This window comes from Manis pentadactyla, chromosome 1 (assembly GCF_030020395.1).
Source record: "Manis pentadactyla isolate mManPen7 chromosome 1, mManPen7.hap1, whole genome shotgun sequence".
NCBI classification, from domain to species: Eukaryota; Metazoa; Chordata; class Mammalia; order Pholidota; family Manidae; genus Manis; species Manis pentadactyla.
The window spans coordinates 114251075-114264163 of record NC_080019.1 but is presented as its reverse complement, the minus strand read 5'-3'; positions in this window follow the sequence as shown (position 1 = coordinate 114264163).

Genomic DNA, 13089 nt, shown 5'->3' with positions numbered 1-13089 from the left:
GAGATATCACCTCACACCTATTAGGGTGGCTACAATGAAAAAAAGAAAGGAAGGAAGGAAATAAGTCTTAGGGTGGATGTGGAGAAATTGTAATTCTTGTACACTGTTGGTGGGAATGTGAAATTGTGCAGCCTCTGTAAAAAACAGTGTGGTTGTATTCAAGATGGCGGCATGAGAGGTGAGATGGAGAACTCCTCCCAAAACCACAAATAGTACAAAAATATAGTTATTTAATATAACTAATCCTAAAACAATAACAAGAAAGAAGGCTGCACCAGACTGCATACAGACCTCATGAAACAGGGTAACGTATGAAAGCCTTAATCTGGCAGGACCCAAGCCCTTCCCCAACCCAAGCTCACTGGCGGGAGGAAGAGAAATGGAGTGGGGAGGGGGCGGAAGCCTGGGACTGCTGAACACCTAGCCCTGGAGATCTGCGTCGTGAGCAGAAACTTATATTGTGTGGACATTGGGGAGCTCAGACAGGTAGAGTGCTTGAGAGACTGAGACTCTGGCTGTTTGTGGAGGAGCGGATCCACATCCAACCGCTCTGTGTCAGAGGAAAGGCAAGCAGTCTGATTGGCTTCCTAGCAGTGAGAGGGATGCTGAAGGGGCTAGGTTTGCACAGAGCTTGCTGCACGGGAGAAGGGAGAGCTGGATAAAGTTGTCTGGGTGCGCTCTGCGCAGCTGGTTGGGAACTTTGAGGAGCTTCAGGTGCTCCATCCCCCTGGCTGCCTACTCAGCCCCGAAGCCCCCCACTGTGACACGCAGCCTGTGGCATCTTCCTCCTAGACTGAGGGCAGCAGTTCGCAAACTAGGCAGTCACTGTGCTGGCATCAGGCCAGCCAGAGGGAGGCCTTGCCTACAATAGCTAGAGATGCAAAGCATAGAGGCTTACACCTGTGTGCTTGGCCCACTGGTCCTGACACCGGAGACAGGCACCGCAGACGGGAATCAGGAAACAGATCTTTCCCCCCCACCAGGCACCAGGTCCACTTCCCTATGACCCCCAACCTCACTCTAGGGGCTGAGCAACTCCAGAGACTGGAGCTTCTGGGAATTAGTGGGCACCACACAGAAATATGAAATGTCAAAAGAGCATGGTTCAGACCAAAATCTCACAAACCCCAGAAAAAGGGCCAAATGAAACTGAATACACCAATCTTCCTGAAAGAGAGTTAAAAATAAAAATTATAAACATGCTTATTAAGGTACAGAAAAATATTCAAGAACTCAGGAATTAATTTAAGACAGAGATTCAATCATTAAGAAATTCCATATCTGAAATGAAACATACAATGGAGCAATTTAAAAGCAGTTAGATGTAGTAGAAGAGATGGTAAATGGAATAGAAATTAGAGAAGAGGAATACAAAGAAGCTGAGGCACAGAGAGAAAAAAGAATCTCTAAGAATGAAAGAATATTGACAGAACTGTGTGACCAATCCAACAGAACAATATTCGCATTATAGCGGTACCAGAAGAAGAAGAGAGAGAAAAAGGGATAGAAAGTGTCATTGAGGAGGTAATTGCTGAAAACTTCCCCAATCTGGGAAAGGAGATAGTCTCTCAAGCCATGGAGGCGTGCAGATCTCCCAACACGAGACCGAAGGAAGACAACATCAAGACATATAATAATTAAAATGGCAAAGATCAAGGAAAAAGACAGACTTTTAAAAGCAGCTAGAGAGAGAGAAAAAAGATCACATACAAAGGAAAACCCATCAGGCTATCATCAGACTTCTCAACAGAAACCTTACAGGCCAGAAGGGAGTGGCAAGATATATTCAATGCAATAAAGCAGAAGGGCCTTGAACCAAGAATACTCTACCTGGAAAAGTTATCATTTAAATTTGAAGGAGGGATTAAACAATTTTCAAATAAGCAAAAGCTAAGAGAATTTACCTCCCACAAACCACCTCTACAGTGCATTTTGGAGGGACTCCTATAGATGGAAGTATTCCTAAGGCTAAATAGATGTCAACCAAGGGATAGACAAAGAGAACAGAATATGATTCATAACATACAAAGAATGGAGGAGGAAGAAAAAGGAGGGGGGGAAAAGAACCTTTAGATTGTGTTTGTAATAGCATACTGAGTTAAATTAGACTAATAGATAGTAAGGGAATTACCCTTGAACCTTTAGTAACCATGAATCTAAAGCCTGCAATGGCAATAAGTACATACCTATCGATAGTCACCCTAAATGTAAATGGTCTGAATGCACCAATCAAAAGACATAGAGTCACTGAATGGATAAAAAAGCAAGAGCCATCTATATGCTGCCTACAAGAGACTCACTTCAAACCCAAAGACATACACAGACTGAAAGTAAAGGCATGGAAAAAGATATTTCATGCAATTAATAGTGAGAAAAAAGCAAGTGTTGCAGTACTTGTATCAGACAAAATAGACTTCAAAACAAAGAAAGTAACAAGAGACAAAGAAGGACATTACATAATGATAAAAGGAACAGTCCAACAAGAGGGTATAACCATTATAAATATCTATACACACAACACAGGATCACCTACATATGTGAAACAAATACTAACAGAAATAAAGGGGGAAATAGAATGCAATGCATTCGTTTTAGGAGACTTCAACACACCACTCACACTGAAGGACACATCAACCAGACAGAAAATAAGTAAAGAGACAGAGGCACTGAACAACGTATTAGAAGAGATGGACCTAATGGACATCTACAGAACACTCCATCCAAAAGCAACAGGATACACATTCTTCTCAAGTGCACAAGGAGCATTTTCCAGAATAGATCATATACTAGGCCACAAAAAGAACCTCAGTAAATTCGAAAAGATTGAAATTGTACCAAGCAGCTTTTCAGATCACAAAGGTATGAAACTAGAAATAAATGACAAAAAGAAAATGAAAAGCCCACAAACACATGGAGGCTTAATAACATGCTCCTAAATAATCAATGGATCAATGACCAAATAAAAAGAGAGATCAAGCAATATATGGAAACAAATGACAACAGTGATTCAACAACACAAAAATCTGTGGGACACAGTGAAGGCCATTCTAAGAGGGAAATATATTGTAATACAGGCCTACCTCAGGAAAGAACAATCCCAAATGAAGAGTCTAAACTCACAATTAATGAAACTAGAAAAGGAAGAACAAATGAGGCCCAAAGTCAGTAGAAGGAGGGACATAATAAAGACTAAAGCAGAAATAAACAAAATCGAGAAGAATAAAACAATAAAAAGAATCAATGAAAGCAAGAGCTGGTTCTTTGAGAAAATAAAATAGATAAACTTCTAGCCAGACTTATCAAGAAAAAAAGAGAGTCTACGCACATAAACAGAATCAGAAATGAGAAGGGAAAAATCACTACAGACACCACAGAAATACAAAGAATTATGAGATGTTACTATGAAAAAGTATATGGTAACAAACTGGATAACCTAGAAGAAATGGACAACTTTCTAGAAAAATACAACCTTCTAAGGCTGACCCAGGAAGAAGCAGAAAATCTGAACAGACCAATTACCAGCAAAGAAATTGAATTGGTAATCAAAAAACTACCTAAGAACAAAACCCCTGAACCAGATGGCTTCACCACTGAATTTTATCAAACATTTAGTGAAGATCTAATACCCATCCTCCTTAAGGTTTTCCAAAAAAGTAGAAGAGGAGGGAATACTCCCAAAGTCATTCTACAAGGCCAACATCACTCTAATACCAAAACCAGGCAAAGACACCACAAATAAAGAAAATTACAGACCAATATCCCTGATGAACATAGATGCAAAAATACTCAACAAAATATTAGCAAACCAAAATAAAAAACACATCAAAAAGGTCATCCATCATGACCAAGATGCAAGGATGGTACATTTGAAAAATCCATCAATATCATCCATTGCATCAACAAAAGGACAAAAACCACATGATCATCTCCATAGATACTGAAAAAGCATTTGACAAAATTCAACATCCATTCATGATAAAAGCTGTCAACAAAATGGGTATATAGAGGATAAGTACCTCAACATAATAAAGGCCATATATGACAAACCCACAGCCAACATCATACTTAACAGCGAGAAGATGAAAGCTTTTCCTTAAAATTGGGAACAAGACAAGGATGTCCACTTTCCCTGCTTTTATTCAACATAGTACTGGAGGTCCTAGCCATGGCAATCAGAAAACACAAAGAAATAAAAGGCATCCAGATTGGCAAGGAAGGAGTCAAACTGTCCCTGTTTGCAGATGACATGATATTATACATAAAAAATCCTAAAGAATCCACTCCAAAACTACTAGACCTAATAACTGAATTCAGGAAAGTTGTGGGATACAAAATTAATACACAGAAATCTGTTGCATTCCTTTACACAAACAGTGACCTAGCAGAAGGAGAAATCAGGAAAATAATTCCATTCACAATTACATCAAAAAGAATAAAATACTTAGGAATAAACCTAACCAAGGAAGTGAGACCTATAGCCTGAAAACTACAAGACACTCCTAAGAGAAATTAAGGAGGACACTAATAAATGGAAATTCATCCCATGCTCTTGGCTAGGAAGAATTAATATTGTCAAAATGGCCATCCAGCCTAAAGCAATCTACAGATTCAATGCAATCCCAAACAAAATACCTACACCATTCTTCAATAAACTAGAGCAAATAGTTCTAAAATTCATGTGGAATGACAAAAGACCCCGAATAGCCAAAGCAATCCTGAGAAGGAAGAATAAAGCAGGGGGAATTACACTTCCTTACTTCAAGCTCTACTACAAAGCCACAATAATCAAGACAATTTGGCACTGGCACAAGAACAGACCCATAGACCAATGGAACAGACTAGAGAGCCCAGATATAAACCCAAGCATATATGGTCAGTTAATATATGATAAAGGAGCCATGGATATACAATGGGGAAAGGACAACCTCTTCAACAGCTGGTGTTGGCAAAACTGGACAGCTACATGCAAGAGAATGAAACTGGATTATTGTCTAACCCCATACACAAAAGTAAACTGAAAATGGATTAAAGACCTGAATGTAAGTCATGAAACCATAAAACTCTTAGAAAAAAATATAGGCAAAAATCTCTTGGACATAAACATGAGCAACTTCTTCATGAACATATCTCCCCGGGCAAGGGAAACAAAAACAAAAATGAGCAAGTGGGACTATATCAAACTAAAAATCTTCTGTTCAGCAAAGGACACCATCAGTAGAACAAAAAGACATATCTGATAAGAGGTTGACATCCAAATTATATAAAGAGCTCACACACCTCAACAGACAAAAAGCAAATAAGTCAATGAAAAAATGGGCAGAGGGGAGATGGATTAAAGATGGCAGCATGAGAGGTGAGACAGAGGCGTCCTCCTACAACCACATATATTATGAAAATATAATTAATACAATTAATCCTGAGAGAGCAACAGGAAAGAGGACTGCGCCAGACTGCATATACCTAGAGAAAAGAGCAGACTTCACAGAACAGGGTAATGTACCAAAGCTGTGGCCAGTCGGGACCCAAGCCCTTCCCCCACCCCAGCTCACTGGCAGAAGGAAGAGAAACAGAGCAGGGAGGTAGTGGAAGTCTGGGAACTGCCGAATACCTAGTTCCGGAGATCTGCTCTGGGAGCACAAACCTATATTTCATGGTGCTTTCATTATACTCTTCTGATTACGGGGTTGGAAAGCTGAGACAGGTGGAATTCCTGGAGAGACTGAGATTCTAGCCACTTGTGGAAAGCAGGGGTCTATATTCGACTGCTCTGGGACAAAAGCTTATACCTGTGTGCTTGGCCCACTGGTTCAGGCAGTGGAGACAGGCATACCAACCGGGAAGCAGGAAACAGCTCTTTCCTCCCCCCAGGCACTAATCCCACTCCCCTGTGACCCCTGACATTGCTTCAGGGGCTGAGCAGCTCCAAATAGTAGAGCTTCTTGACACTAGAGGGCACCATATACAAATATGAAATGCCAAAGGAACCTGGTTCAGAGTAAAATTAATATAACCCCTGAGAAAGATGACATGGACCTCATGACTCTCCTGAAAGGGAGTTCAAAGTAAAAATCATTAACATTCTAATGGAGGTACAGAAAGATATTCAAGAACTCAGGAATGAATTCCAGTTGGAGATCCAATCATTGAAGAGCACAATTGAGGGTATTAAAAGCAGATTGGATATGGTAGAGGAGACAATAAATGAAATAGAAACTAAAGAGGAATACAAAGAAGCTGAGGCACAGAGAGAAAAAAGAATCCCTAAGAATGAAATAATACTGAGAGAACTGTGTGACCAATCGAAACGGAACAATATTCGCATTATAGAGGTACCAGAAGAAGTAGAAGAGAGAGAAAGGGATAGAAAGTGTCTTTGAGGAGGTAATTGCTGAAAACTTCCCCAATCTAGAGAAGGAGATAGTCTCTCAGGGCATGGAGATCCACAGGTCACCCAACACAAGGGACCCAAGGAAGACAACACCAAGACATATAGTAATTAAAATGGCAAAGATCAAGGATAAGGACAGACTGTTGAAAGCAGCCAGAGAGAGAAATAATCTCACATACAAAGCAAAGCCCATCAGACTAACATCAGACTTCTCAGCAGAAAATTTATAAGCCAGAAAGAAAATTTATAAGCCAGAAAGCACTAAGAACAACAAATGCTGGTGTGGGTGCAAAGAAAGGGGAACATTCCTACACTGCTGGTGGGAATGTAAGCTAGTTCAACCATTATGGCAAGCAATATGGAGGCTCCTCAAAAAACTCGAAATAGAAACACCATTTGACCCGGGAATCCCACTCCTTGGAATTTACTCAATGAATACAACTTCTCAGATTCAAAAAGACATATGCGGTGGAGCCAAGATGGCGGTGTGAGTAGAGCAGTGGAAATCTCCTCCCAAAACCACATATATCCACTTCCAATGGTAAAATAATAAGTAACCGGGATGTAATGAATATAGTCAAGATATTGTAACAGCTTGGTATGGTGATAGCTGGTACCTAGAATTGTCATGTATATAAATGTTGAATCACTATGTTGTACACCTGAAACTAATGTAATGTAATACCGTGTGTCAACTACCCTTCAATAAAAAAATAATTATCTACAGACAAAACAAAACAAAACAAAAAAACCCCACATATATCTATGAAAATATAACAAAGACAACTCTTCCTAGAATAAAGACCAGAGGACACAGGACAACATCCAGACCACATCCACACCTGAGAGAACCCAGTGCCTCGTAAAGGGGGTAAGATACAAGCCCCGGCCCAGTGGGACCCAAGCACCCCTCCTGCCAGCTCCCTGCGGTAAAGAATAGGCAGAGAGGGAGGGAGAGGCAGCCCAGGACTGCTGAACACCCAACCCCAGCCATCCGGACCAGAGCGCAGACACAGCACGTGCGCGGGGCCCTGGATACTAGAGAAACAGGGCAGCAAGAACGGTGAGAGGGTACCAGAGGACTGGCGCCAGAGGACATAAGAAAAGCAAGCGGCCATTTTTTTTTTCTGTTTTGTTTTGGCGAGCACTTTTTGGAAGTCTTAAAGGGATAGGGACCCCAATACTAGGGAAACAGGGCAGCAAGACCGGTGAGCAGATGCCTGAGGCTGGCGCCAGAGAATAAAGAAAAACGAGCGGCCATTTTTAATTAATTAATTAATTAATTTAATTAAAAAAATTTTTTTTTTTGTGGTCGTTGTTTTGTTTTGGCGGGTGCTCTTTGGAAGTCTTAAAGGGGCAGGGCGGGACACTTAATCCAGAGATAGGGAATCCGGTGATCTCTGGGCACCCTAATCCCCTGGGCTGCAGGGAGCAGGGAGGCCCCTTATGGAGATAAATAGCCTCCTGGCAGCTCCTGCTCCAACGCGACTCCACCACTTGGAGCAGCAGCCTGAGGCAGGCCACGCCCATAGCAACAGCGGAGATAAACTCCATAGCAGCCAGGCAGGAAGCAGAAGCCCTGTCTGTGCACAGCTACCCAGCACAAGCCACTAGAGGCCGCTGTTCTCCCAGGAGAGGAGGGCCACAAACCAACAAGAAGGGAAGTTCTTCCAGCCGTCACTCGTCCCAGCTCTGCAAACTATTCCTATCACCATGAAAAGGCAAAACTACAGGCAGACAAAGATCACAGAGACAACACCAGAGAAGGAGACAGACTTAACCAGTCTTCCTGACAAAGAATTCAAAATAAAAATCATAAACATGCTGACAGAGATGCAGAGAAATACGCAAGAGATATGGGATGAAGTCCGGAGGGAGATCACAGATGCCAGAAAAGAGATTACAGAAATGAAATAACTCTGGAAGGGTTTATAAGCAGAATGGATAGGATGCAAGAGGCCATTGATGGAATTGAAACCAGAGAACAGGAACACATAGAAGCTGACACAGAGAGAGACAAAAGGATCTCCAGGAATGAAACAATATTAAGAGAACTGTGTGACCAATCCAAAAGGAACAATATCCATATTATAGGGGTTCAGGAATAAGAAGAGAGAGGAAAAGAGATGGAAAGTATTTTAGAAGAAATAATTGCTGAAAACTTCCCCAAACTGGGGGAGGAAATAATCGAACAGACCACGGAAATACACAGAACCCCCAACAGAAAGGATCCAAGGAGGACAACACCAAGACACATAATAATTAAAATGGCAAAGATCAAGGACAAGGAAAGAGTTTTAAAGGCAGCTAGAGAGAAAAAGGTCACCTATAAAGGAAAATCCATCAGGCTAACATCAGACTTCTCGACAGAAACCCTACAGGCCAGAAGAGAATGGCATGATATATTTAATACAATGAAACAGAAGGGCCTTGAACCAAGGATACTGTATCCAGCACGACTATCATTCAAATATGACGGTGGGATTAAACAATTCCCAGACAAACAAAAGCTGAGGGAATTTGCTTCCCACAAACCACCTCTACAGAACATCTTACAGGGACTGCTCTAGAGGGGAGCACTCCTAGAAAGAGCACAGCACAAAACACCCAACATATGAAGAATGGAGGAGGAGGAATAAGAAGGGAGAGAAGAAAAGAATCTCCAGACAGTGTATATAACAGCCCAATAAGTGAGCTAAGTTAGGCAGTAAGACACTAAAGAGGCTAACCTTGAACCTTTGGTAACCACGAATTTAAAGCCTGCAATGGCAATAAGTACATACCTTTCAACAGTCACCCTAAATGTAAATGGACTGAATGCACCACTCAAAAGACACAGAGTAATAGAATGGACAAAAAAGCAAGACGCATCTATATGCTGCTTACAAGAAACTCACCTCAAACCCAAAGACATGTACAGACTAAAAGTCAAGGGATGGAAAAACATATTTCAGGCAAACAACAGCGAGAAGAAAGCAGGGGTTGCAGTACTAATATCAGACAAAATAGACTTCAAAACAAAGAAAGTAACAAGAGATAAAGAAGGACACTACATAATGATAAAGGGCTCAGTCAAACAAGAGGATATAACCATTCTAAATACATATGCACCCAACACAGGAGCACCAGCATATGTGAAACAAATACTAACAGAACTAAAGGGGGAAATAGACTGCAATGCATTCATTCTAGGAGACTTCAACACACCACTCACCCCAAAGGGTAGATCCACCAGGCAGAAAATAAGTAAGGACACGGAATCACTGAACAACACAGTAGAGCAGATGGACCTAATAGACATCTCTAGAACTCTACATCCAAAAGCAACAGGATACACATTCTTCTCAAGTGCACATGGAACATTCTCCAGAATAGACCACATACTAGCCCACAAAAAGAGCCTCAGCAACATCCAAAATATTGAAATTCTTCCAACCAACTTTTCAGACCACAAAGGTATAAAACTAGAAATAAACTGTACAAAGAAAACAAAAAGGCTCACAAACACATGGAGGCTTAACAACATGTTCCTAAATAAACAATGGATCAATGAACAAATTAAAATAGAGATCAAGGAATATATAGAAACAAATGACAACAATAACACAAAGCCCCAACTTCTGTGGGACGCAGCGAAAGCAGTCTTAAGAGGAAAGTATATAGCGATCCAGGCACACTTGAAGAAGCAAGAACAATCCCAAATGAATAGTCTAACATCACAATTATTGAAATTGGAAAAAGAAGAACAAATGAGGCCTAAAGTCAGCAGAAGGAGGGACATAATAAAGATCAGAGAGGAAATAAACAAAATTGAGAAGAATAAAACAATGGCAAAAATCAATGAAACCAAGAGCTGGTTCTTTGAGAAAATAAACAAAATAGGTAAGCCTCTAGCCAAACTTATTAAGAGAAAAAGAGAATCAACACAAATCAACAGAATCACAAATGAGAACAGAAAAATCACGACAGACTCCACAGAAATACAAAGAATTATTAAAGACTACTATGTAAATCTATATGCCAACAAGCTGGAAAACCTAGAAGAAATGGACAACTTCCTAGAAAAATACAACCTTCCAAGACTGACCAAGGAAGAAACACAAAAGTTAAACAAACCAATTACGAGCAAAGAAATTGAAACGGTAATCAAAAAACTACCCAAGAACAAAACACCTGGGCCGGATGGATTTACCTCGGAATTTTATCAGACACACAGAGAAGACATAATACCCATTCTCCTTAACGTTTTCCAAAAAATAGAAGAGGAGGGAATACTCCCAAACTCATTGTATGTAGCCAACATCACCCTAATACAAAAACCAGGCAAAGACCCCGCCAAAAAAGAAAATTACAGACCAATATCCCTGATGAATGTAGATGCAAAAATACTTAATAAAATATTAGCAAACCGAATACAAAAATATATCAAAAGGATCATACACCATGACCAAGTGGGATTCATCTCAGGGATGCAAGGATGGTACAACATTCGAAAATCCATCGTCATCCACCACATCAACAAAAAGAAAGACAAAAACCACATCATCATCTCCATAGATGCTGAAAAAGCATTTGACAAAATTCAGCATCCATTCATGATAAAAACTCTCAGCAAAATGGGAATAGAGGGCAAGTACCTCAACATAATAAAGGCCATATATCATAAACCCACAGCGAACATTATACTGAACAGTGAGAAGCTGAAAGCTATTCCTCTGGGATCGGAAACTAGACAGGGATGCCCACTCTCCCCACTGCTATTTAACATAGTACTGGAGGTCCTAGCCATGGCAATCAGACAAAACAAAGAAATACAAGGAATCCAGATTGGTAAAGAAGAAGTTAAACTGTCACTATTTGCAGATGACATGATATTGTACATAAAAAACCCTAAAGACTCCACGCCAAAACTACTAGAACTGATATCGGAATATAGCAAAGTTGCAGGATACAAAATTAACACACAGAAATCTGTAGCTTTCCTATACACTAACAATGAACCAATAGAAAGAGAAATCAGGAAAACAATTCCATTCACAATTGCATCAAAAAGAATAAAATACCTAGGAATAAATCTAACCAAAGAAGTGAATGACCTATACTCTGAAAACTACAAGTTACTCTTAAGAGAAATTAAAGGGGACACTAGCAAATGGAAACTCATCCCATGCTCGTGGCTAGGAAAAATTAATATCGTCAAAATGGCCATCCTGCCGAAAGCAATATACAGATTTGATGCAATCCCTATCAAATTACTAGCAACATTCTTCAATGAACTGGAACAAATAGTTCAAAAATTCATATGGAAACACCAAAGACCCCAAATAGCCAAAGCAATCCTGAGAAAGAAGAATGAAGTAGGGGGGATCTCACTCCCCAATTTCAAGCTCTACTATAAAGCCATAGTAATCAAGACAATTTGGTACTGGCACAAGAACAGAGCCACAGACCAGTGGAACAGAATAGAGACTCCAGACATTAACCCAAACATATATGGTCAATTAATATTTGATAAATGAGCCATGGACATACAATGGCGAAATGATAGTCTCTTCAACAGATGGTGCTGGCAAAACTGGACAGCTACATGTAGGAGAATGAAACTGGACCATTGTCTAACCCCATATACAAAAGTAAATTCAAAATGGATCAAAGACCTGAATGTAAGCCATGAAACCATTAAAGTCATGGAAAAAAACATAGGCAAAAACCTCTTAGACATAAACATGAGCGACCTCTTCTTGAACATATCTCCCCGGGCAAGGAAAACAACAGCAAAAATGAACAAGTGGGACTGTATTAAGCTGAAAAGCTTCTGTACAGCAAAAGACACCATCAATAGAACAAAAAGGAACCCTACAGTATGGGAGAATATATTTGTAAATGACAGATCCGATAAAGGCTTGACGTCCAAAATATATAAAGAGCTCACATGCCTCAACAAACAAAAATCAAATAATCCAATTAAAAAGTGGGCAGAGGAACTGAACAGACAGTTCTCCAAAAAAGAAATACAGATGGCCAACAGACACATGAAAAGATGCTCCACATCACTAATTATCAGAGAAATGCAAACTAAAACTACAATGAGGTATAACCTCACACCAGTAAGATGGCTGCCATCCAAAAGACAAACAACAACAAATGTTGGCGAGGCTGTGGAGAAAGGGGAACCCTCCTACACTGCTGGTGGGAATGTAAACTAGTTCACCCATTGTGGAAAGCATTATGGAGGTTCATCAAAATGCTCCAAACAGACTTACCATTTGACCCAGGAATTCCACTCCTAGGAATTTACCCTAAGAATGCAGCAATCAAGTTTGAGAAAGACCAATGCACCCCTATGTTTATCGCAGCACTATTTACAATAGCCAAGAAATGGAAGCGACCTATCCATCAGTAGATGAATGGATAAAGAAGATGTCGTACATATACACAATGGAATATTATTCAGCCATAAGAAGAAAACAAATGCTACCATTTGCAACAACATGGATGGAGCTAGAGGGTGTTATGCTCAGTGAAATAAGCCTGGCGGAGAAAGACAAGTATCAATGATTTCACTCATCTGTGGAGCATAAGAACAAAGAAAAGACTGAAAGAACAAAACAGCAGCAGACTCACAGAACCGAAGAATGGATTAACAGTTACCAAAGGGAAAGGGACTGGGGAGGATGGGTGGGAAAGGAGGGATAGGGGGG